We start from the raw sequence: 22,228 nt of genomic DNA, 5'->3' as shown, positions 1-22,228 counted from the left end.
TTGAGATGACCCCGGTTTAAACATACTCCCACCTCATGTGTTTCACCCAACTTGTCCTATTTTGTCCATCTTTTGCTCATCCAAAGTTTTTCTTAGATCACGGCGTGTGTGTGTTTGAGTATATGTCTGGCAGAGCTTTGTGCTGTTCTAAACTATGTCTGGGGGCTGGGCCTACACCTTCTCTGGAGCTCCTGTAATTGCTCTTTTGGGGCCTTGTCTCTGGCTCTGAGCCCGTCTCCATCACACTCACTCTGGCTTTCTCCCTCGCTCTTTGGCCTCCTCCCTTCGTTTTTGCACTCACTCCGACCTCCCCTCCCTTTCTTCTCTCCCTGCATGGCTCATTATGGCTGATCCCCACCTGCGCAATTTGGGAATTCTCTTTACACACACACACACACACACACACACACACACACACACACACACACACACAGCCACTCAGCAGTTTTCAGAGCTGCCTGCCTGTCGCTCGGATGGTTTGTGTGCTATCTGCTATAAAACAGCTTTGCTAATACTGTTTGGCCGAGAAATGGAAACAATAGTGCCGTCACATTTTTTTCTCTCCAACTGATGCAAACGGACAGTTTCTCATCTCTGTTCTGGCTGTCGGAGCACCATTTGTCATAAAACCCTGGCACTCCAACCCCAGCTCCTGCCTTTGTATACACCAGCCTCAGGCTCCTAACCACAGGCCTGGTCTTTTCCATTTCAGCCCTCCTTCCAGCCTGTCACCCAGCAGCCCCACCATGCCTGTTCCCAGGCTAGGGGGCTTACTTTGAAGGATAATGGATATGGCCAGTTGCAGCTGCTCAGTAGCAGGGCACTATCATAGGAGTTATCTAAGGGCCTGAGTGGCCTGTGATGAATGGCCGGGAGCTGTGTGTCTCCACCGATCAATAAGCCACTAGCACACAGATGAGGTAGATGCACCCTCACTCTCTGCCCCCCCCCATCCACACATACATCTCTCTCTCATAATTTCCCACTATGTTTGCGAACTTTCCCCTGCAATTCCTGGCCTGAATTGGGTCATTGATCTTTTATCCTTGGCTTGTTTTAAATAAAGGTCCAGTATCTCTCCTCCACCCAAGCATGCAAGGTTTCTGACAGCACTTATTGCTACACTGGCGGCAAAGCGCGCAAACATTGCTTTAGCCTGATCGAAGGCCGGTAATCGGAGAGGGAGAGCAGAGAAATTGAGGGAAAGAGAATATGAAGCTGCTACAACCCCCACCCTGGAGCATCACTGAGGTTTCCATCACAAGGCTGATGCAGACAGAGGTCCCATGTGGATATACACACTTATAATACAGACAAACACACACACGCATACACCTAACAGTCTTTCTGTCAGGGCTCATTGAGCACAACCTGTCCCAAAGCAACCAAACAGCCCCACCCAATCTGCATTGAAATAGGATGCTGTCAGTTTACTCTCTCCTTTGTTTCATTGTTGTGCCACACATGTATGTGAGGTCTCTCCAGACCACCTAAGCGTGTAAATTTGTATTTCTACAGCAGAACAACAGGTGTGTCATAGCTACTCTATGTGTTGGTTTTTGATCTGTTTTTCGCTCTGCTGGCGAGGGATTTGCGATGAAAAGAGTGGACTGAAAATATATCTCTCTCTGTCTCCACTCCAGGGACTTTCGGTAGTCTGTATCTTCCTTTCTTCCTCCTCGTCTCTCGCCTCTTCCCCCCTCTTTGCTCCTCTCACCCTCTAGGTCTGATTTTTCCCTCTGATCTGCCCTTGTCTCTGTCACAAAGAGCAGATTCTCAGCCTGGTAATTGCATGTCTGCTGGCCACCACACCTGTTGCTGTCAGTGCAGTTGTGTGGGAGAGAGGGAGGGAGCTACGCCCTCTGGCCTCAACGACTCTAACCCCCTCACCGCCACCTTTGCTGCAGGTGTAAACCCACAGGAAGGGGAGAGTGTAATATGGCGAGTGTGTGGTATGGGCTGCTGCCACAGTTGATTGTGTTTATCTGTAACCTTGAGCTTCACCTCTAGCGCGTGTTTTCGTGTAAATGCATGTGTGTCTTCGCAAACCTGGCCAGTGCTGATGCTTTATACTCTCTTTCTCCCTCTCTCTCCCTCCCTAATCCTCTCCTCTCTCTCCTTATCCAGAGCCCGGGCCCTTAATGAAGCTGGGGGTCAGCAGTAGTGTGCGGCTAATTGGCCAAATTTGCCTTGGGCTCCGGCTGCCTGTGATTGAAGTGTCCAGTGAGGGCCCACCGTGCAGCCGCCGCTGCACCCTGCTTTGTTCCACTCCAGCAGCCAAGACGCTCACTGCACCCCTGTCTGCCTCTCCCTAGTGAGTAGCACCTGAGGTTATTCTATTTTCACTTACACTCCCAATACGTTGTCCAGTTTTCTTTCTACTTGTATTATTTTCACGAAATGAGTCCTCAAGCTCTGACTTTTTTCGAAATCACTTGTCCCACATGTCATTCCATGTTTTTCTTATAAACATTTATCTTTTGTGCCTCGCTTTTCAAAGCTTTTATGTGTATCCTCTTTCCCTATCTGTATTTTTCTTTTTTATTGCTAGACTTTCATTCCCACACTTGGTCTCAGCATTTTCTCACTTTCCTTGGCTTGTACCACCCTCACACTGTTTCTCTTCACTTGCCACAGTGAGATTCGGGCAATTACTACGGTCCCCCATTGGCCAGCTGCCAGAAAAACAACTTCCAAACCCTATTTCTCTCACGATGGGCCCAACAGTCCCAGCCCTGGCAAAGCTGTATCGCACTGTTCTGAGTTAATAGGAGGGGTTGGAGGCGATGGGGTGGGGTGTCTCTAATTAGTTGAGCCTCCACTTTCTACTCGTTAAGGCAGTCCTGGCTCTCAATGTTTGGCTGTCAGTACAAGAGTAGAGGTAGCAGGGCGATAGTGAGCTCTAGGGAAAGGACTGAGCAGATAGGATTTGCAGAGGGAAGGGAGTGAGGCAATAGCTGTGCTACCCAGCAGATAGCTGACTGTCTCACCTGGGAGCTACGCAGGCAAGGGTCAGCCCCCAAGTGCCACAGTACACAAATGAAAACAATTTTTGTTATTGCGCACACAGAAGTGGAACATTGCTGGCTAGCAAATGGTCAACACAGTGTGTTTGTGTGTCAGGAAACAATGGTCCAATTATAAGTCAAGTATTGGCCTACAAGTTAGGATAAGTTATATTCTGTCATAACTTTATTTGCACACCACTAGGTTTCTGTGCTTGTTTATTAAAGACTGCAAGTAATTACATTTGCTCTGATGCTCATTAAATGAAGATCCGCAGCAATTAACTGCTGCTATAATTGTTTTATATAGACAGCTGTAAAAGCTTCTGCTGTTCATACTTCACTTAAGAGTGGAGAAACGACCATTGTTTTACCATGATTCACTCAGTCGATGAGATGAATGAAAATGTGAGGAATATTAACATACACATTTGCACATAATATACTATATTTGGGTTTATCCACTGTTCCATCCCTTTTTTCTAAACGGTTTCTGTGGTGTACTTTAAAACCCAGAGCTGCCACAAAGCCTCAGGACTTGCTGGTTTCTTAGTGTGCCACACTCGTCCATCTGCGAAGGGCTTAGCTTGACAGACAACTCCTTTTCTCACTCATCTTCTCCATAATCAGCTGCTTGCTTAGGCCATAACTCTTGTGCTCCACTTTCCATCACATATCCTCTAGTCCTGCATGCCTGCCAGCCTGCCCGCCAGTGTTAAATATATACAAAATATGGCTTGTTTGAAATGAAGGCTACCCCAGGTGGTTGGTCTAGCTGTGCTGAATTAATAGTCGGGAGCAGAGATGCGTTTCTCTCAAAGTACTTAAGCTACACGTGTGAACCAAAACACAGCACATAAAAAATTCACACGTCTTATTTTTAGAGTTTTGTTCACTGTTTTTATCCCTTTGTTGTTCCCACACTTCATCTCACATCCCAGAAGATGGTGTACACGTCATGGTAATGACATGCTTTTTGGTGACATGAGGATTAGGAGGTGTCAATCATTTACCCCATGAGGCTTTGCCTTGGCACAACCCCAGAGCAAAGAGCTACTTGGGGATGAATGAATTTGGATGTACAAGAGCAAACAAATCCCTTGTTTTTGTTGTCCTTTTTTGTGTCCGTTTGTGTGACTCTGACCTTTTTGTGTGCTGTATTACTTTTAGATACTTTGAACATTAATACATGCAGTCAACTATACAGCTCCACACTCTTATTATTGTGTGAGGTACTCATTTTCTTTATTTTTTTTATTTGTTTCTTTGAAGGATATAGCAAAAATAGGTAAACAGAACCAGATAACGGATAGTAATACTTTTGACACATTTTTCAAAGAGGAAGCCCATACAAAATATTGTTTTGAAAAACGCTATTGGCACTTTTGAAGGTAGTTCAGGTTAATCAAGTGAGGAGAAAGCTGTCCCACATCAAAAATCCTTTCTATGCATCCCTGGAGATGAGAATGAATAATTCATTTGTCATGCTAAATCAAAGTGATGATCCTAACTTTAATGTCTGTGATCTATAGAAACTCTGAAATTGGTTTGTCAAATGACAGTGTCTCATGTAGTCTAAATTGCTATGATAACGTCATTGTGGAAGAAAATGCACATGCTTAAAACCGTCATTGTCATGCTGTGTTTATTTTTTTCTCATGAACCATAAAGAGTACTTTCTGTTTTCTCTGCAGTGATAAATGTATAATTCACTCCCAGGCTTTACAAATTAATTATCACCACAGCAAGTTATTGCAGTGCTGGCATTAAAACTAAAAATGCTGCTAGCCCCCCTGCAGACATACCTGCCAGATAAAAACTTAAATCATCGCAGGCCAACACAGACTCGAGGCCCTCATCAACAGCCTACGTTTGGTTGTGCTCTTTGAACACGGTAAATGCCATGTCCTTGCGGTACCAAAATAATATAAAACACCTTGTTCCTGACTCATCACCCCTCCTCCTACGAGCTCCCCCAACTCCAACATGGTGCTGAAGCCCTCCAGTTTTCCATCGCCCCCTGTGAATATCCAAGCTGTCGGGCTGACTGGGCTGAATGTTTTCTTGCCAGGGCACAGTTGGAACAGATCCGGCCTCCGGGCCACATATACTGCTCCACTCTAGCCCCTGCAAACAAAGCCTGCCCTGCGCAGCTGTCATCTAAATGCTAAGCGCTTTGGATCACTACCGTATATATTCCTTATACCTTTTTTTTTTTTTTTTGAGAAGACTTGCTGAGCAGGAGCTACTGTTTGATCAGGTTTTGTGATTCATTGAATTTGCACTAAATTATCAATAGAGAGAGAGTAATTTGTTAATCAACAAGGTTGATTAACAAACACCTGCATCGCCTATGTAGTTTTCTGTGTAGTTCCCCTATTTAAAGGAGTATGCTTTTCTTTGCTCAGCTTTTCTTTGCTCAGAGGCATACTTTTTTGGAGCAACAACGTGTTGCAATGGTTATCTTTCAGATGATAGTATAAGTCCTGTCTGCCAAGTTAATTGCCCATCTGCACCCTTGGGGGGCTGAGAAATGTGGCCGTCAGGCTTTACGGGAACATAAGCTAAACAGCCAGGCCCACTTTAAGGGGAGGCATATTGAGAGACAGACTCCAGACAAGCCTCTTAAACAGTTTCATATCAAATCCACAGACATACAAATCTCCACAATGATCTGCCAAGTTCCTGCAGAATTCACTGGAGCAGGGATAGCAGAATTTCACACCCCCGCCCGAGCCCCCGCTCCCCTCCTCTCAGCCATCACTGGACGACGCTTGGCAGCATAGGGTGATGGGAAACATCTGCGAAAGTCTGTGTGTGTTAGTACGGATGGTTGAATACACTCACCAGATAAAGAACTGTTTTTATGTATTTTGTTTTATTATTTTTGGAGGCATCACACATGGCAGCAGACGAGTCAATTACTCCAACATAAATCTCACAGGGGAATGAATGAAATATGAATGTAGATACAACATGCAAACTGTTTTAGTAGGTAAAGGCTCCAGGGCTGATGTTTTTAGAATTGATTCTGCAGCCCTGTTGGCAGATAAACGAGCAGGAGCAAATAGGTAAAGAAAAGCTACATTACTTCCTGTGGCTGGCAAAGAGGAAGTAAAGGCATACCCCTATTGGCCTAATTTTTCTATTTTTACTCAGTTTTCTTTGCGCAAACAAAGTTGTGTTTGCATGCTGACTATATATTGTCAGGAAAAAACTATGAGGCAATGATTCAGTAGGTCCTCGGGATGCTTCTCTGCAGCTGCCAGAGATGTGACTGCTCAGAGTCACTGAAGTCTCTTTTTATTTGGGTGTGCTGAGCAATATAAATAATGAAATGGAGCCAGTAATTGGTGGTTCTTGGTAATTAGGACCAAGCTGTCAGCTACCAAAGTTGCAGTCTGATGGTGCTGCAGCAAGGGCAGTAATTACTATTATCTATGGGGGTTGTTGACACAACAATAATCCCATTCTTAAACAGGGTAGGGGGGCTTATGTTTGCAGTCCCCATTTCCATCCACAATAATGCAGCTGACATAGAAATTAAAGTATTTGTATTAATGTCCATCAAGTAGCTAACACCAAACCATTATTGTAAACGGCGAGGGAGACCCCCTGGCCTTGAATTATCTGCTTGGTGGTATGTGAAGAGCTTGTCCATATTTTTCATTAGTCAAACAGTTAGACTTTTACCCTGCTGCAAGCGGCGTGACGCCCAACCATGAACAGCATTATCTACCATCTCAGCAGGTTTTCTAATACCCCTGTAATCCTGTCATTTCATTCATGGATACAGCCTGGGTTATTCTGGGCCTGGAGCATATCTGCCCGCCTGTCTCTGCTCCTCTGTGTGAGAGATTGGATTCCCCAACTCCCGTCCTGCTTCATCTTGCCACACACACACACACACACACACACACACACTAGCACACATGTTCATGCCCGAGTGTTCGCTCATCTCTTGTCAGATCCCCATAGTGTAAATGGGCTGGTCAGACCTGATGATATATAGGGTAGACAATGGCACCGTATACCGTGTAGGGGATGATTCCTAGTTGCGGATAATAACTCGCACTCGCTGAAGTAAAATTCAGCTCATCTGGCTCAAGACTTACAAGCACAGCATTTGCCCCGTGAGATGAAGACAGTGAATGGCTTCAAAAGCAGAGTACCTAGGTGACATTTCCTCTTCCTCCTATCATGCAAAGTAATGAACCTGCCAGAGACTCTCATGACGTGTGCAAGAAAGTGTGGAGCATGATTATTAGGTGAGTGGAAGGGGGTAGCTTGGGATGTGAGGGTGAGTAAAGGGTAGACAAGTTGCTGTTTTCACCCATACAGTAGCACACAACACGCAAATTGGCTTTGTGGCCTTGTTGCTTGAGGCGTGACGGACATTTAAACATATTGTGAGGCATAGAAAATGGCCTTTTCAGTAGGTTATTTATAGTGAAGACATATTCATTTGATTATAATAAAACATCCATTACATTCTGAGTGAACAGCATGGGAAGATGAGGCCGGCAGACTGCCGCTCAATGTAATAACAATTGTGCGTCTGCCCTAAATGAGCCAAGGAAAAGAGCGGGTTCCTGTAGATATTAGTTTCCTTTGTAGGGGTGCTCAGATCTGGCGATATGCTTTGTGAGAAGTAATAAAGAAATATATCTGTTTTTATTGTGCCTTGGCGACGGTGTTATGTTTAGAACTAGTATAAAGAGCTGGAACATGGCGTAAAATGATATTATGGTCCATTAGGTGGGGGCCCGAGCTAAGCGTTGCTAGCGGTAAGTGAGGACTGGGGGTAATGGGGCCGCGGCGTATTGTCTGTGATCTGCTCTTTCACTTCTCACTGATTGAATCGTCTACATCACTGGCACTCCATCTCCTGGGGAACCGGAGTAGACGAGGTGATTTTTGGCTGAAGACATCACTCAGTCAAACCTGGGAGATAAGAGAATTGGGTGAAGGAATTGGAAGAAAGGCGTTCTGTAAAATGTAAAGAAAAAGGTGATTTTCAGGAATTATTGCTAGATAGTGTGAATGAAATGATCCCAAGGTGTGTGAATGAACTGATCCCAAGGTGTATCAATGTTTCATTTTGGAATAGAAATAATCTTGTTCTTTATTGCTGCACGTAGGGTCTCTTGCAACAAAACAACAATAAACATGGTTTACTTTAGTTAGATTTCTGATTGAAAACAGAGGAAAATAGATCTGTTCTCCAGCTCTCTTCTCACTTAGTTTAGGCCTGCTTATGCTGCTGTACAGCTTTAACCAAGCAAAGGTTCTTAGTCTCCTGACCTTCTGTATGTCTGGTCTGGATCTATACAGAGCTGGCCCTGTACTGCTGGGAATTACCCCAGTGAATATCAATGGAAGAGGTCAGTATTATATTAAGGTGCTGTTCAGTCTGCCAGAACCTTTAACATGCCCTTCCCTTAGGACCCACTCCCACTCAACCTACTGTAAGGAGGGGTCTGCAATGGTGGAGAAGCAATACATTAGCATACCTAGCTTGAGGCTTGTCTGCAACCAGAACCCACCTGTAAATTCAGCTTCACCTCTAGTCCTTGTCAACCTACACCCTTCCAGTGTTGAATAGGCGTGACATTGTGTTGAGCGGCATAGTTTATCTGCTCTCCTGCGGAGCCAGCATGGGGGCTCGGGAAGTAATCTGAACCAAGCAGGCAAAGAATTCCAGGCATCCTGAATGAAACCAGATGTGTGTTTTTGTTCACTTTGTCTCATGCATGCTTTTGGTGACTTGCACATGAGACACAGAGGCATACATGAATGTGCTTCTGGGTGCATACTCACACACATGCATACAATAACAAAACTTCTGCAGGGCAGTCTGGCTTTCATAACAAAAGTAGATGATATGATAAGGAAATAGGATGGGCCAGAAATTGCCAATGCAGGCATGTTTATGTTCGCGTGACCCTTCCTCCCACACACAGATTACCACTCAGATTGTGTTGCTCCTACATGTTTGTACATGTCAGGCTGTTTTGACCCAGAGATGAGCAACACACACATCTCCATCAGCATGTCTTAGATTGCCACATCTGAACTGCCCAATTCTTTCTTGCATACTTGAGTGTTTTTTGTTGTTGCATTTTGTGATAATCCTCTTTAGAGCCGAATCGAAACCTACGAGGAAGGATAGCACAAAAATGTGTTCGAGACTATATTCTATTGATTTATATTTGCATACAAATTACTAGAACTGGGATGCCTAAATAAAATTGAATTATTGTTGTTAATTATACCCGCTACAATATGTCAATATGTCTGCCAAGAAAAGGTATACAGTTATTTACTGTACATATCTGATCGCCATCTGACAACTATTTGTTCTATGTTGTGTTGTTTGTTTTAAATTCTCTGTCAAAATTAAAGTGTTAAAAAATGGTTAACATCACCAGCTGGTTTCTGGCATTACACCCACATTGCATAAGTGTTGACCCCCAGGACGTGGCTAAGGCACTTAGATGGTTCCATACCAATACACAAAGGCTTTTCAAATCTATTCCATGTCCAAAGACTTGTTTCTCCTTACTGGCTCTGCTATATCATCAAAGGAAGGGGTGTCCATTGGCTGGGGTTATTGCTGGCAGGAATAAGTGACTAAGTGTGTGCGTGCTTGTTGCATGAACATGTAGGCCCGTATCAGCCATCACCACAGGAAATGACCAGCCATTTGCTTTGAAGTCCCAGCAGAGTTTTTCATTATTCGTACTATCTCCAGAGACACGAGGAGACAGACCCCCCTTACATTGCTGATGCTATGCACTCACCCTCCGCTGCTCCCCACTCAGATCCTTGCCACAAAATGCTTGTTAGAATGCAGAACAAGCATCTATTAGCATAGAGTATGGGAGTGCTGGTCGCCGCAGGGCACAAACCCCACCACCACCCCCTCACTTCTACACACCACACTTGCCTGAAAAGGCTGAGAGGGCACGTGTAATTGCATTTTCTTCTCCCTGTGCAGAAACTCAAACCCAAGATAAAGGCAATGCTAAGATTCCCCAACCCTGGCCTATCCTTCCACTTCCTCTTTCTCAGTTATTCCCACTTGCCTCACCGCTCACCTCCACCCCCTTCAAACCTCCACTTCCTCTCCTAACGCTCCTAGCATGACAAAATGTGTGGCGTGCGGAGATGAAATTAATTGGATCACAGTGTAGAAGTGTTCAGCCCCCCATGGCGTTCCGCTGTGTGAGGTAGGATTGGCACACACGCAGAACCTGCTGCAAGACCAAGAGTTGCTTTGCTGCCAGTTTGTGCCAAACTGTCTTTTCTCTAGTGGTTCATACAATATATATGTACAACTTTCAGAGCAGGGAGGCAGATGTGGTGTTTATCTGCCAGTAGGGTGCATGCCAAAGCAGCATGCCTGAGTTGGGTGTGGTTGAAATCTGGGTTAGGAAATCCCTTGTTGAGGTTATTACATGCAGTAATGCTAATGAAGCTTTTTCTTCAGTAATGGCATTACCAAATGGAAACGCTAACCCATGTTATAATCAAGCATCACAATTTACAATGACAAAATCCTAATGACTAAATATCTAGTCTACTAGCACCAGGACAATCTGGATCATGTGTATGTTAATGCGGGCTTTTATGAGATACAAAATGGTAGGCTACAATACAATTTAAAATGCTCTTAGCGCTAAGCAACTCAAGCTCTTAACTCTTTACTCTTAACTTTGCAACAAGGCACTTTGAACTGCCTTGTTGCTGAAATGTGCTATACAAATAAAGCTGCCTTGCCTTGCCTAAGCATGTTTCACTCCGTCCTAAAGCTAGTACATGTTTTTGAAACCTGTGCCAATACGATACACAACTGTCTGTGTCGATACCATAGCTTTATCATCAACCTGTTTTTACAGAACCCCCTTTTCATTGAACAAAATATACCAAACTTCTCAATGCAGCATGGTTTTATGTTCTTAACACAAGCAGGAATAAGAGAATTGAAATGACAGTTTCAGGAGGCTCTGCTGTCCATGAGGTTTAAGGCTATGACCATGAACCGCAGCATCCACAGTGTCGGGTCCAGCAGGGGTCCTTTGTTGCATGTTGTTCCCATCTCTCTACCCTCATTTTCATCTCCCTACTGTCAACCATCTAATAAAGGCATAACAGTTTCCTGATTTGTGATGAGCAAATAGCTGATCAAAGAATAAAAAGCAAGACTATAAAGCTGACCAAGCCTTCAATGCTATGGACACATTTCAGTCAGAACTCAAAAAGCATTGAGGTTAAATAATCAGCTCTACTGTCCAGCTCTTCCGTTATGTGTGTGGAGCCTGTATTGTGTTGTTATAAATGCTTCCTCTGTTCAAAGGTTGCCGTTTGCTCCCCCCTTGCTGTCTGATCAGTGCTGTGTGGCTGTGGCTTTTTGACTTCTCTGTTTGGCCTTCTCCCTCCATCCTGCTGGCTGGCTTTGTCTGATTTATGACAGTCTGGAGCTAATGGTACAGAACCAGGATTTGTGTCTGTGGTGTTGTGACTGGACGGGTGCCGGCTCATTGGTCTCTCTCTCTCTCTCTCTCTCTCTCTCTCTCTCTCTCTCTCCCCTCTCCCCCCTTTGGATGAGGTGAGCGACTCGGCTGTTGATCAGCACCCCAGCGCTCCGACTCATTCGTCTTCACCCCTTCTTCTTTTCTTTCCGCCAGAGGAACCAGGCTGCTGGCAGGGGAGCTGACTCACCTTCAGACAAGGCCACCAAACCTTGCCTCACCTTTCATCCCTTTGCATCGCTCATACCCCACCCGGCCGTTGCTCACAAACACTCACATATACACATTTCCCTTCACTCTCTGTCCCTCTATGTCGACACTGAAGACCAGGGCCAGGCTGTGATGCAGGCAGGGGGCCCTGTATGTGGAACTGTGTTAATTAGCAGAGGAATCTGGAGACGAAAACCACGTTATCTACTGCCACAACCCCCCTCTCCTCCAAACCCCCTCATCTCTCTCATTCTTCCTCTTTCCCTCTCTCCATGTCTCTGGTGGTTGCTTCCATCATGCCGCTTGTGTCGCCAGGTTTGTGAAGGATGTTGCTGCCAGCTGTCTTTTTCATGGATGGCTGCCAACCTCTCCCCGTATCTTCCGTCCGTTGTCATTTCCTTATTTATTCCCATTTCTGTCGCTCCTTTTTTCCCACCTCCCGCCGTTTATCTGTTAATGAACTCTGTCTCAAGCCTGTTTCTGTTTTCCAGCATTGTCTCAGGGAGAGTACATTGGTTTTTTTAGGCAATGATAGGGTGTTATGGAGCCCTCCTTGGCACAGTGGTACCAAGGTCGGGCAGGGCGGGGAGCGCCAGGGTCGGCAGACAGTCTGTGGCCACCATACCATGCCAGCTCTGCAGTCTGTGTGCAGTGTGTTAAGTGCAAAGCAGACACTTTATTCCCCTCTCGGCCTGGTGGCGTTTGCCTTCTTCAGTGGCCCAATAAAGGTCAGAAGAGCATGGGCATACAAAGAGAGCTTTATATTCCATCTAAACAATGAGAATCCCAATCAATTGGCAGATTTTGTGCCACCTTTCTCTCTGTCCACCTGACCCAGCAGCATATTTTCTGCCTACATGCAGTCCTGCCATAGGGCCTTGGCCCCTAATTGAGTTTTTTGCACTGTGAGTGAATTTTTGTACATTCCAATTGTGAGTTTTAGATAGAAAAAGACAGAAGCATCGCACTCAGCAGTCATTTATTTTACATGTCTTTGAGCCATTTAATGTGGACTATTAAAAGCATGGCTGACATAGCCAACATAGGCTGCATGCTCCATTTTTCTGTGCATCTAGAAACTTAGAATTTGTCTCTGTGTGGTATCTTGTTCATCGGTGTATGAATCCATTTGTCTGTCTGTCTGTGTTTTAGTTGCTGAGTAGCCCTGCCTCCTCTGGAGTGTGACTGCTGTTAAGATCTCCTGCTCTTTATTTGACCCTGGCCTCCTATGAGGTGTCATAGCAAGCCAAGTGTAAAACCGATGTATGCCAAATAAAGACATGGAAACAAACACACACGTGTCACACACACACACACACACACACACACACACACACACGTGTCAAACACACACATACATGTACAGTGAGTGAGTCATTCCTTTTGTTCACACAGTATAACTTTTGGCTCCAGAGAATTCTGGCTTCATAAATTAAGATTACTTGGCCTTTGATTATATCAATTAATCTGCACTGGCAGTGCTTGATCAAGAACACAAGGACACACAGGACAAGGCTAATTGTCCCTTTAAACCAGTTGCATACAAATAATTTCCATGTCATTAGTCACTCTGCTACAAATCTGAGAAAGGCTTTCCTGCTCTCTTTTTCCAGAACTATTTCTATGCGTTTGTTGTTTTGTGCTGTTAATCAGTTTTTTCTGTATTTGTCCTTCAACACCCCAAGAAGCCTCCCAATAGTATTCCACCCATGGTTATACAGGCTTTTGAGAGTTTTAAATATTCTCTCATTGATGAAATACTTTGATACCCTTGTTAGAGTGAGCCGATTCCACCATCGGGGGAATTAGGGCCGCTTTTGTAGACTGAAGCTCCTTGGTGCCATGCAGAGCTGTGATAGTGCTTTCTCTCAGAGAAATAGAGGAATAGGGACAGAGCGGCAGCTTCTCTCTGATTTTCTTCCTCTCTCAGAACCATCTGTCTGGTGCTGGCCCAACATTCTGCTCCGTGTAGTATTAGCACTTACAAATATATACATTTCTCACATCTAGCTTTTGAGAGAAGTTGTAGCACTCGCTGAGTTATGCTCGCCAGGAGATGGGAAGCGAGAGCAGATAGGGAGCCGGGAAAAGTTGTGGGAGCGATGTCTGCCATTGCTTCATTGACGGGAGGGAAGGAGAAAGAGGAAGGGAGTGATGGAGGGAGAGGGAGGGTGCACACGATTGGATGGATAATGGAAGGAGGGCTGTGGATTGGCTGTGTGATCAGGGTTTGTAATATATCCCAAACTGGCTAATGGAATGTTTGTTCCCAGCTGCATGATATCACAGCAAGCAACATTAACTCTGAATACAGCCTGGCATTTGTGAAGATCTATTATTCCTATTCTTGCACTGATATTTCCCTTTAGAATGCATTAGCAACAGGTTTTACACAGCAACATTGTAAAATCACTAACTTATGTGATAAAAAGTCTTTGATACCAACACTAAACCTGTTAAAGCACACTTTAATTTGTAGTTATTCCGTGTTTGCCAAATCATTTCTGTAGTTAAAGATGGTGTGTTAGTCACAGATAGAGGTTTAAGAAGTTTGGGGGCACAAGCAAAGTGATATTCACAGATGCTAATAAGTTACATACAGCGTAGCACTCTTCCTGTCAGTTGTCTAGGTGCTAGGTAAGCTTCTGAGTCGTACAGCAGGATGATTTGGTGTTAAGTCTGTCTGCTCCTTTTTTTTTTTTTGAGATATCTTGTGAGCAGCTTTTATCCAAGGCTTCCATTTCTCTTTAGAAGCTGGTGACTTTCCCGCCCCTCCTCCTCGGTTCCTAGCTGCTGTGAAATGGAATTGCTTTCTCGTTCGTTAAAGATTTTCTTGTCGCTGCCTCGTACTACTCCAGGAGTGAGATCACTTCGACTGGCTGAAAGTTCTCAAAAACCACTGGAGAATTATGGTGTTGCAGCAGTGGTGTGGGGGCGGATTGGGGAGCCAACATAAATAAAGAAAATTGCTTTTTTTCCTTCTATTTTTCTGAATTAAATCTGTTTGGGGGACTTTTTTTTTGACAACACACAAATTAATTCCGGAAAGTTGTCGCTTTACATTAAAGCATGAAGTGGCCTGCTGGTGTAAGGGAAAGCAATCTCTCTGTAGTTGCCATGGAAGCAGGTGTGTTGCAGCATTAGGCACAAGCTGTGATGGTTCTGCCAAAACTGCTGCCCACCTATATCCTATAGGCTTTTTCCAGGGTGAGTGGTTTCCCTTTCAGACCATCCGGCATCCTCAGTGCTAACATTTTGCCCATTTTGGAATTGTACTGGTATTTATAAAACATTGTTACCATGTATGGCTTACCCAATACTTTCATGTGAGCTATTCTTCACACTTTAAGAATCAAACAGCAGGATAATCTGTATCTGCTCTGAATAATCACACTCTGCTTAAATTATGTTTCTCAAACAGTTGTTTGCAGCTAAAAAGTCTTACGAACTTCTCTCACACAGCCCCCCCCCCCCCCCACCCTTGCCTTCCTTCTCTCCTCCTCTTGCTCCTTCCTTTCAGTCAAACTCTCATCAGTTCCATCTGCCCTAAAAACAACACAACTGCTTTGTGCGTCTTCCATGCCCTGGCACCCACAGTGTTCGCGTACACGTGCAGCATTGCTCCGGGTGTGTGCAGCGCCAATCTTAATCACATTGGGTGAGCACACCTGTGAAAACAGATGTCCACCGGGGCTGGCATGCTGTTCCTCTTTAGGGTGGAGCGTCTGCGTATAGCTTTCCACCACTCCGGCATCTCCCTCCCCCTCCTCTGAGTTTCTCAGGTCCCCAGCAGGCAGGCATGGCCCCAACACTGAGACAGGAAGGGCACACGGCAGCATCAGGCATGGGGCAGGAAGCACCGGCCCCCAGGCTTTGCCCCCTGCACTGTTTATTTTAATATTAGTCCTGCTTACAGATGATAATGACAAAGATCAAAGATACAGAGCTCCTCTTACTACTCATAGAGCAGACATGTTGATATATATGAAGTACAAAATAAATTCTAAATGAATTTGAAGCTGCTATGATCCTTAATCAATTGTGGAGCCCTTTTTATGAGAGAATTTGATAAACGCCAGGTGTTGACCTTTTAAAATGAACCTCTCGGATTACGAATAGATCTCAGTCATAAGAATGGGCTTACAATATTATTTGCCATATAGAAAGGCATAAGTGTGGGCATGGTAATTCCTCTATATGATTAGGTGCTTTATGATGGCATTAGCCAACACAATGTTGTGTTTTGAGTAATTACATTCTTATCTGATAGAAGGCATCTTTTGAAGCCAGTGCCACATAGCTGGGCTTTTGTCTAGAGGCGTTTGGAATAATGTACGCTGTTAAACTGGTTCACCAGAACTACTGATGCTAATGAGTTAACAAGACAGAATGATCTGTATTAGTGAATTTTAAAAAGGCAATAAATGCATCATTAGCCTTAGTAGAAAAGGATTATGTGATTTCTATCCAGTTGCGCTTTCCCATTTGCCAGTTTACAACCTCATCCATTTCATACCGCCAAATCCTCCTGGCTTCCCAGTTTCATAAAGGTACCCGAGTGCCCCACCTACGGAGACACAGAGGTGGCCAAAACCAGGCAGTCTCGCCTGTTCCTGCCCACCCATGCTCACATGAGCTGATTTCTCACTTAAATGGCATGGTTTTTTCTATTCATGCAAATAGTTTTTATTTTCTGTGTCCAGGTTTTCTGAGATTTCTGCTGCCACCCAAGCGCAGTGCAGGTGAAGGGAATTTTATGTGCGGTACACACAGCAGTGAAAAATTACATTTAAAAAAAAAAAAAAAAATCAACAGCAGTGTGTCTTAACAAAAAAACGGTGTCCCTGTTATTCTGGATAAACCACCAACCTGACTGTGAGCAGTTTCCATCCAACTACTTTCTACCAAAGAAGTAGTGCCTATAGCCCCATTCACATTATATATCTATCTGGTGGGGTGATTTGAGTGTTACCTGGGCCAGTCAGTGATTTTAATATGGTCTGGAGAATACAGTATATGTCTGTTCTTTTCCTGTAGCCTATTGTCTCTTACAAAACCAAATCCTGTAGCTTGCCAGTGGCTCGAATGCTATCTGAAACTGCAAGGTAAGAGAAGTATTTTATTCCCCACCTCTCCCTGTAATATTATACTATTATATTATATTAATATTATATATATATATTAATATTATATATATATATATATATAATTAATAATAACACCTCAAATTAAATTCCATTTACCTTCATTATAATAGGGTGGAGGCAGAAATCAGAGATAAAACAAAAGCTGTTTGCATGGCTTGGTACTACTACAGCTAAGTGAGAAAATGTTTTTTAATAATTTGCGTGAACCGACCCTTTTATAATTTTGCATTAGGACATGTGGCAGCCCCAGACCCATCCATCCCTGTTTTAGTCTCCGTCCGTCGCTCCATCCTCTCGTCCATCCAGCATTGATCCATGCTCTTATCACCACTCTGATCCCTGTGTTATTTCGGGAACATAGGGATTGTTTAATGATCTATTGACCTGATCTACCGATCTGTACAGTCGACCACAATGGGCTATCTACTCAAGAGGAACCTGCAGGGCACGCACTCCTCTCTCATGTACTCCCACTCAACTCGCGCCCTCCCACCTCCTCTACATCCAGTCTCTGTGTTCTTTGGTTCCCTGCGTAACCCTGGAGACATTAGGTCTTAATGTGCTTTAAGCATCTGGTTGTAAAGTGGTCTATGTATTTTCACTGTCTAACAGTGCTGTTTCTATATCACTACTGATGACTCGGCTCAGCTAAATCCTCTCACTGTGTTTTCATTTAACTTAACACTGTGTGTTTATAAGTTCCTGACCATGATTTGTTTCGTTTGTCATGTCAGGTGTGTTTATAGCGAGATTGCCTCATTTAAACTGAGTTTTAAGTTCCCTGCAACAGGCTTACTCCTTAATTGAATCAAAAACAAGGCACCAGAAGGAGTTGAACTTGAAATGGGGATGTGTGATATGGAGTTTGAAAACGGAACTGACATGATATGAAACGGAACTGACACTTTGCTGCAACACAAACAAATATATTTATTCACCTCTATTCACACACACACAATGGGCATATTTTCAGTTGTGATTGAACTGTATTTTTTAAATAACAATAAACCCACTATTAATTACATTATCTTAATGCAGTGTAACTACTTCAGCATCTAAATAATGCACCTAAAATACAAACGTGAGCAAGGGCGTTCAGCAATCGCTATCATATCGAATCAACAGCCACGTGCAATTTAGCTAGCAGGTGAAGAATACAAACAACGAAAATCACCAGTTAATTTAAATTTGCAAGACCAGGCTTAAATGAACTGACAACATAAGTTATACGACTTACAGTTCTCAAGGACGCACACACACGATCTCAACTGGCTTATCATCCGGACAACGTCTTTTTCCTTTCCTTTCTCCCTTTTTCTGCCGAGTGACGAGCGCTATTCTCCAACATGCACTCTAACAATGCAGCCCTATTTCTGATACCGTGGGGGGCAGAAATGTTGCAGTGGGGGGCCACCACGGTCAAGTCAACATAGAGGAAACACGGAGTCTTACAAATGTGAAGAAACCACATAAACACCACCGACACACCTGATTAAATCTTGCCCTTTTCTGGTTTGCACTGTGGCGCCTTGCGCAGCGCTACTGCAGTTGTTGTGACATGTTGAGCTCGTCATAGATGAGATCCTCAGGGACTTGTAAGACACTAATAAATGACTTTACTGTGTGTGATGCATTTGTAGGGTTTTGTTGGTGCTTTTGTGATTGTTTTTTTTTGTCATTCTCACATTCCAGCTTAGAGATGGCAAGGATGGCTAGTCAGTCTACCTGCCTGTCCTTGACAGCTTCTGGCCAGATTTCCATTAAATTTGGTATGGATTTTCACAGTCCCAAAAGAATGATTCATAATCATTTTAGCTAACCTTTCATCTTCTGCCACCATCTGGTAAAACTTTCTGCCTTAAACAACACTTGAAGTAATGACAAGGTATTTTAACAAGCTGGATTTACTTTAAAATTAGGCCTACAGTGGATTGGCTTTTTTATTTAATCTTTTGGTTTCATATCGTTAACGAGTCTGCCACTTTTTTATTGATGGTGTTGCTAAGTGAACGGTTGTTGGGTCACCAGGAGTATTTGGACCTATCCTCTGGTACTGTACATTTAACGCTGTTTGACCCCTTCTTGTTGTCTCTGTTGGCAAGCTTTGTTGCTGTACACACGACACGGTGTGATGTGGTGCAAAATAAACAGTGAAAGTGGTCCAGTCAAGGGCAACCTAACTGCTTGGGTTCAAAACTCCTACTGTTCTGCTAATTTGTGTGCATGAATTAACAATGTAGTAATTTGTGTGCTAATTCCTGAGCACAAACTTCCAAAAATTGTACTCCTAAAACCTGCCTGTGTTCAGACAATTTAAGCTGCTCTCTCATGATGAGCCACCAAAAAGTGGACTACCACGTGTTAAAGATTAAGCTCATGTCATGTACTTTATAAGAAAAGGGGAGTGAAATCATCAGTAGAAATAGTAAAATGGTCAGTATTGTTTTCGGTTCAGTTAACTTTTTTCCTATCCTGATGTGTAATTAAAACTGCGGTAGCGGTTTGGTCACAGATCATTGGACTCTTTTCTTGTTTCATCACAAACATTAGCCCCTCTTGTTTATTAATATGACCTGTTACTCATCACATCCATTAACAGTTAAATTAAGGTATTCACACCTTTGCGTAGGGCCATGTTAATTATGGCTGAAATTAACTTCAGGTCTTTTCACTGTAAACAGTATTAATTGGTATAACGGATATTCCGAGATATTTAAATATTACAAATATGTCAACATCCTACAATTACTAACTGTATGAACTAAAACCACAATATGCTTTATGCACCAGTAGCCGTGCAGCTGTGACATTAGAGCTACATATCCTGCAGAGCAGACACACTCAATGCAGATCGTGAGCGGTTGCATCTGTGGGTTTGACTGGTCGCACAGATTTCATGATGTGATTGTAAATGGTGACAACCACACTGTGTATGTGGCGTTATGAAATTAATGTGGCTGCGATCGATATCGGACAACTTTCAAGCAGCTCAATTTTACACTTGCTGCAGGGAACAGATGGTACTCGCTGATAATGTTGCTGGAGGTGGATCCATGGTGGAGAAGATACAGGGTGACCAGATCCTCCGGAGCACAGGAGGAAGGAGAAAAGAGGTTAAGGAGCTGTGTAATACTTATACACATAACCTGCATGGATGAATAATTTACTAATCAGATTTACGCAATGAATAGTTAATTGCACATCAGTTCTGACTGCCTACATACACATTACATGACCCCCTCCAAGCTCTAGTTTCATGTATACACAAACAGCTGCAGCACAGTTGCCATGTACAATGATCTCTGTACTCTTGTGCTGTTATCATTAACACCAGTGCTGTATGTAGCTGGAGGGCATACATTTGTGTTCGCACTGTGTTTTGAAGGAAAAACATTCCAGTGGCATTCAAATATTCAAATATACCCACAGGCTTACTAATGCCTCAGCAGCTGAGTGCGTTAACATTGTATTTCTGCTTTCTAAAGCTGAGAGGATAGGAGGTTGAAGAATATTCAGGGTGCAAAAACCTGACTGGTCTATTATTGATAGGCCTTGACATTGCATTGATAGGACCTGGGATCTATGTGAAAGTAGGCCTCTATCTACACCTCATAAATCTCTGTCATGTCAGATTGAATCTCCTCAAACTACATGTCCTGGGGGAATGGGCGAATTAAAAAAAGGCGCCCCTGTGTTGAAAAGCATGTTATTGGAGCCCATTTTTGCTCTGGGATTCCTTTTTGGCCCCTGTGATTACAGTACCTCAGCCAGGCCGTGTTTGTGTGCATGCCTGTCACCGAACGTGAGTATGTGTGTATTTCTGTGTCAGAATATGTCCTCCACCAAGTTTTTGTGTGTGTGCTGTAACTTGAATGATTCACTTAGAGCTGAAGTGAGGGATAAAAAAAAATCTTAAAACCAGTCTGGGCACATCTGGTTGTGATTGGCAGGAGAAAAAGGGCCCTTGTGTTCTGGGAACTGGCAGCAAAAGCCTCACCCAACCCAGTAAAACCCAGCCCAGCCCAGTACAGAACAGAACCAGCCAACACTGGGGAAAAAAATACCAACAACAGGACTGCTCCTATTCACCCCTCCCTACTTATCCTGACTCTCGGCCAATTCTCATAATCCCACAGCAAAGCCCCTGGCAGCATTTGTTTTCTATATAAACACTGCTCAGACTTCTCCCATTTCTTCCATTTCAATATAAGAAAATAGGGACTGCCATGAGCCAGGTAGACCCAGAGCTCCATTACATTTGGCGACAACTCTTGTGTCTGGGATAATGATGCCCCTGGGGGTGAGTGTGTGCCTGAATGTTTGCTCATCTTGCCACCTTAGTAGAAGTAGGAGGAGGGAAAATTGCTATGGGCAAGCGATATATTGAAAGGCATTTCATGGCGGGTGCTAAAATGGGTTATTCTTCCCTCTGTTTGTTTGATTTTCAAGTTAAAGGTGGGAGGGCTGTATGCAGTTTGTGCGTAAAGGATGGCACACCGCAGATTAACCACGACAGCAAAATACTCCTCTTTTCAGCCAAGCGTAACTGAGAACAGTGGCAATTAAAAAGGTATGCCAGTGTTTACAGCGGCCACCTCGAGCCATTGTTTGCACTGCCTAGTCTCATCACACTCATTATTTGGACCGGCGTTTTACCTGTGGTACGTCAATGTGGTACTGGTTTAGGAGATAACCTGGCTGGCATCTCCCTGGTGGCTGCAGCTGAAAACGAGCCCTGACACCTCAGTGAATCCAGCTCTAATTCAAATGGAGCGTGTGCGCTTAGCCTTCTGAACCTCCAGCCCTCTGCTTGGACACAGAGGCAGTTGAACTCCAGCTACAGAGAGAATATCATGGCTTCTGTTATTGTGCCTTTAGTGCTGCAGGGACTATTTTCCGTCCTTATTAAGCAGGCTGACTGGTGACTGGGCAACAAGCCTGGGTGTGTGGGTATTCTCCATGTACGTGACACTGCTCAGTTTCGGGTGTGTGCGTGTCTGTGTGTGTGTGTGTGTGTGTGGAGGCAGGCAGGCATGAGGCCTGAGGCGGAGCACTGAAGCAAGAGCGCTACTGGTGTTTCCACACATGCCACAGATCCAGTGACCCTCACCAGCATAATGACTGCAGGGTTAATTCCCCGGGAGTGGCCCAGCCCCTCAGAGAGTAGAGATGAGAAGAAGCCTGGCGAGGAGGGCGATACAGCAGGCTATACAATGTGCTGCAGCTCTTATTCTTCCATGTAACACAGAGTGATCTGTTTCTACCCCATCCTTTCTGATGGGATTTTGCAAGCTGCAAATAATCCCCCCTCTTGCTTTCTTTCTGTTTCTCA

The 22,228-nt window shown here is 44.1% G+C and overlaps 1 protein-coding gene across 5 annotated transcripts in view; it reads left to right on the top strand.

The window, feature by feature from the left end:
* Positions 1-22,228, top strand: part of plxnb2b (plexin b2b) — a 120,363-nt gene that overhangs the window by 20,800 nt on the left and 77,335 nt on the right. For 4 of the 5 annotated variants that reach the window (XM_078257398.1, XM_078257397.1, XM_078257396.1 and 1 more), the window contains one exon: positions 2,128-2,314. The exons of the other annotated variant lie outside the window; for it this stretch is intronic. The gene's annotated coding sequence lies outside the window, so the exon portion shown is untranslated. The remainder of the gene's footprint in view (positions 1-2,127; positions 2,315-22,228) is intronic. 5 annotated transcript variants of the gene reach the window in all.

The sequence above is a fragment of the Sander vitreus genome, chromosome 8, assembly GCF_031162955.1.
Source record: "Sander vitreus isolate 19-12246 chromosome 8, sanVit1, whole genome shotgun sequence".
In the NCBI taxonomy this organism is placed as follows: Eukaryota; Metazoa; Chordata; class Actinopteri; order Perciformes; family Percidae; genus Sander; species Sander vitreus.
The sequence above is the reverse complement of the archived record's forward strand: the minus strand, read 5'-3'. Positions and strand labels throughout refer to the sequence as shown.